We start from the raw sequence: 5,211 nt of genomic DNA on the forward strand, positions 1-5,211 counted from the left end.
CACTACAGAATCCCAATAGTTATTTCATAGCCTGCTATTACAATTGACACTCCTGCTGGCAGAGAAGAGAAGCTAAGACTGAATGGGCATGGAGTTGGAACTATCCCCACAGTCTTCCAAAATAGTGTCAAGCCACATTGGTAAGACAGTAAAATGAAGAAATTTGCATCACCGCTGTTCTGTACTTTTTCTATGTACAAATATGAGTTCTCAATCTCCTGAACTGTCAATGTGGCACCTTTCACGAGTACTAAATTACCTACAAATTAAAAACAAAGAACAAGAAGCCTTTGCTAATTGAAGGCAGTAATAAGAGGATCCTGACTGTGTTAGTATAGGGGAAGATTATTTTTTGTCTGCTGTTCACAAGGGATCTCAGTACTTTGTAGTTACCTCGTAAGTGATGCAGATGAAAAATGACCTGCCCCTTCACCATCTCAGAAAGGAACAGCTGAAGTGACTGCAGAATTTCCATGCTGTGACCAGCAGGCTTTCTCCAATTCATTCGGTTGTTTTTTAAAAAAAATGTAACAAGAAAATGAAAGCAGGCTGTAAAACATGGTACATGATCAAATTCCCTACCCTTAATAGCAGATATTATACCATATTTGTTTCATTGCCAGAAGTCACAGGGGAGGAATGGGCATTACACTTTGGTGTTCTAGAGGATATTTAGGAAGAAAAACTGTTCTTTTTTAAACCAATAAACTAAACTGTACAAGGGTTTGGTCACAACAAGCTGGATCAGAGTCACAGTGAATGCTTAGACTTCACTCTTGGAGACTATGTTGCTCTTGGGTATTAGTATGTTTAGAGGTGTTTAAAAGAGGAATCATCAACTCTGCAAGGTTATTCCATCTTGACACATCCTGGTGTCACTCCATTATATCCAACAGAATTATGTCTCAGGTAAATTTGTCCTGTTCCATTCAATCAGGCTTTAAAGAATCACATCCTGGTTCAGCAGATTTCTGAATCGACAAAGCAAAAGAGGACAGTGAGAGTCAGGTCAAATGAGTCTGACTCTCTAGCTAAAAATGTCAGGAATGACTTCAATAACGAAGAGAAAAGCGAATAGATACTGCAGGCCCATCTGAGGACAACTGCAAGCCCTGACCTAGAGACATTCATATATGCTTAAAAATGGACACTTTGATGTAAAAAAACAAATATCAATTTTAAGAGTTTGGTTCTCTCCTGTAGTTGAGCTGTACTTGGCAGAAGGGGCAGGGTCATCAGGGAGCCAGTCAAAGCTTCCTGATTCTGAGGGCCAACAGCTCTAACTTGTGTCATAGACTTGGGATCCTTATTAGACTCCATGCCAGTGGAGCATAGACATGTGGAGCTCCTCCATTGACCTCCCACCTTCTACGTGCCCAGATATGCCCCTTTTTCTTGCCCCTGAAAAGTCCCATACACCAAGGGGAGGTAGCAGGTTTCTCTAGAATACTTGTACTAGCAAGAAACTCCCCTCTGGCAGGAGAATTCTATTCTTTTGTCCCCTTTGCATCTCTGAGCTGCTGTTCAGAGGGGCTAGATAGGATTACAGAGTTCACCCATAAGTATATATTTTACCAGGGGCACAAAGATATAAAACTAAACATAATATTATTGAAATAATAATGCAATGAAAACCAATGAAATGAGTTCATAGCCACTGTAGAGTCATTAACTAAAACTCTGAAAGAGAGAGCCTGAGACATAAGGCCTTGTATCAGAGGCCCACTATGATGCCTGATATAAAGCAAAGTTAGAAAAAGTCAGGCTGTGAGCAGAAGTCAGGCTCTGCCTGCGTGCAGGCTCACAGAACCTGGCAAGAACAGGGCTGGTATTGCAAAAACACACACATTCCTGAAAAGTGCTAGGCACAGGACACTCATGCAAACACATTCCAGAAGGGTGGTACCAGAACACCCCGATACCAAGTATGGTACAAACACATACCCCAAAAGGAACAAGAACATGCTGACCCTCCAAAAGATAAGGTCAGGATGATAGTGTGATGTAGGCAACCTTTCAAAAGTGGTGTGCCGAGTCTTCATTTATTCACTTTAATTTAAGGTTTTGCGTGCCAGTAATACATTTTAATGTATTTAGAAGGTCTCTTTCTATAAGTCTATATTATATAACTAAACTATTATATGTAAAGTAAACAAGGTTTTCAAAATGTTTAAAAAGCGTCATTTAAAATTAAATTAAAATGCTGATCTTACACCACCAGCCTGCTCAGCTCGCTGCCAGCCTGGGGTTCTGTTCACCTAGGCCGGCAGTGGGCTGAGCAGGGCCTGCGGCTGGGACCCCAGGGGGGGAGGTGTATCAGGGGTCAGGGCAGAGGGCTGGGGGAGGGGGTTCAGGGCAGAAGGCTGGGGTGTGTGGGGGTGGGGTTCAGGGATCAGGGCAGAGGGCTGGGGGTGTGGGGGGGTGCAGGGCAGAAGGCTGGGTGTGTGGGGGGTTCAAGGGTCAGATCAGAGGGCTGTGGGGGTGCAGGGCAGAAGGCCAGGTGTGTGTTGGGTGTGGGGGGTTCAGGGCAGAGGGCTGGGTGTGTGGAGGGTGCAGGGCAGAGGGTCGGGTGTGTGTTGGGGTGTGGGGGGGGTTCAGGGCAGAGGGCTGGGGTGTGTGGGGGGTGCAGGGCAGAAGGCTGGGTGTGTGGGGGGGTTCAAGGGTCAGGACAGAGGGCTGGGGGAGGTGCAGGGCAGAAAGCCGGGTGTGTGTTGGGGGGGTTCAGGGCAGAGGGATGGGGCTGTGGAGGTGCAGGGTAAAAGGCTGGGTGTGTGTTGGGGTGGGGGGAGTTCAGAGCAGAGGGCTGGGGTGTGTGGGGAGTGCAGGGCAGAAGGCTGGGGTGCTCGGCTCGTGGGGGTGCTCCCAGCCCCCTGCCCTGAGCGGCTCATGGCAGAGGGCTGGAAGGGATATGCTCTGTCCCTACCTCTCTCTGCCTCCTCTACGGAGCTGTGTGCATGCTGCCGCTCTTCCCCCTCCCCCTCGCTAGGGCCATCAGCTGATTGGCGCAGGGAAGGAGAGGAGGCGGGGCAGGAAAGCACCACACTGGGGGAAGAAGCAGGAGAGGGGGGAAGTTTGGCTGCCGCAGAACTGAGCTTCTGCCTCCTGCCCCCGCAGGGGAGAGTGGTGGGCGGGGAGGCTGAGTGGGACTGGGGGCTGGGACCGCGGCAGGGAGCTGTGTGCCACTCAAAATCGGCTCGTGTGCCATGTTTGGCATGCGTGCCATTGGTTGCCGACCCCTGGTGTGATGGATAGAGATGTTTTGATCGAACTGACATTTACAAGGTAACGGGTGGCAACAAACTACGTCGGGGGGCAGTAACTGACCATGTCAGAGGGACAACACATAACTTGTTTGTATCAGTGTATAAAATGGAGTCTCCGAGTGAGTGCCTTTGGCTGCCATAGGGGGCAGCAGAAAGTCCCGCTACTGACTGAGCTGGTCCATTATGACAGGCATGCATGTGTTCAGTGGTCCTGTAGAGTCTATGGGATACTATGGCATGCGTCGTTAACAATAAATCTGTCTGGGTGCCTTTGCAACTAAATGGGTCTGTGGTTATTTGGCAGTTCAATCAGAACCTGCTGTATGGACTATCTGGCCAGAGCCAGTGCAGCACACAGAGAGAAAACACACAGAGAACCAACATCTTCTTATGTGGCATCTCCATTACTGTTGGTTAGCAACCATGGTAGCCATTCTGTATGATCCTCTGCCAATTTCTTTGTGGATGAATAGTCCTTTTAATACATCCAAGATACCATATCATCCATCCAACATCTTCTTTTTCTGCCTTGTGTTCTTCTGCCATCAACTTTCTCTTCTAGTGCCCAGAAACATGCATCTTCCACTAAAGCCCTTAAAATGTGCCCTGCAAATTGAATCTTTTTCATAAGATCTGACTACTTTTTGCTGGTTCCAATCATCTCCAATATTTGTTGTTAGTTATGTGGGCTATCCAGGATATTGTGTGAATATTTATTTTACACCATAATTAAAATGATTGTATTTCCTTAATTATCAATTGTTTGAATGTCAATGTTTCACAAACACAATTTATCACAAACCAAATGTACATTTTTAAGATTCAGAATTTAGTCTTTAGATTTATGTCCCTTCTCATCAAATGTTTATTGTTCCAGAATGTCTCTTTCACACTTGCTATTCTGGTACTGACTTCAGTAACCAATCTTCCATCTGCTGGATGGCTGTGTCATTCACTAGAATCTTGCATGTTTTCCTAAGATCCTTGAATACCACCAGTTTTTGTCTTGTCCACATTCTACTCTAGACCATATTCTTTGCTGTATTTATATGTAATCTCCACTAAATTCATCTGACCTTCTGAATCAGCCAATAGCACTGTGTCATCTGCAGAGAAAATGTTATGCACCCATTTTCCATTCATCTTAATACCTTTTCTGCTTCTTTGATTAACTTAATCAAACACTCACTATAACTGTTGAATTGAGTCAGTGACATTATACAACTGTCTCACATCTCTCTTGAACTCTATTAGATTTTCATTTTCATCTCCCATTATAATCACCTTCTGATTCCAATATAATTGTTTTACTACTTGAAGTTTATATCCATCAATTCTTACAGATCTTAATATGTTGGGCAACTTGTAGTGGTAGATCTGTCAAATGCTTTTTGGAAGTCAATAAAACACAAGTATGCTGTTTTCCCCATTTCAATTGATCTTTGTAACATGAGCTTCAAGTTCATAATGGCATTTTTCATTCCCTTTTGACGTTTGAAAGTGTATTGATGTTCACTTATTTCCTTATCAATCTTTTCTTGTATTCCATCTTGAACAACTCACAAAAGTATCTTAGAGACTTGCAATATTAGGCTGATTGTTCTTTGTTGTCACAATTCATAGCATTGGTTTTGGGGGGATTTGGATACACAGTGAGGTTGTAAAATCTTCTGGCTATTCTCCTCTCTCAGACATATTCTTCATTACCTTGGACAGGGCTTTCAAGTCTTCATCCCCTACGCTTTTTAACAGTTCAGCCAGTATTCCATCACAGCCAAGTGCTTTTTTACTTGGAAGTCTTTTTATTGCTCCCAAGGTTTCTTCATCCATTACTGGTGGGCTTACTTGATTAATCTCTAGAAAAAGTTTTTTAGGCTGATCATCACCATATATTTCCTTGATATATTCTCTCTCTCTCTCTCTCTCTCTCTCTCTCATTTGTGTCTTT

Source organism: Chrysemys picta, chromosome 1 (assembly GCF_011386835.1).
Source record: "Chrysemys picta bellii isolate R12L10 chromosome 1, ASM1138683v2, whole genome shotgun sequence".
Classification (NCBI taxonomy): Eukaryota; Metazoa; Chordata; order Testudines; family Emydidae; genus Chrysemys; species Chrysemys picta.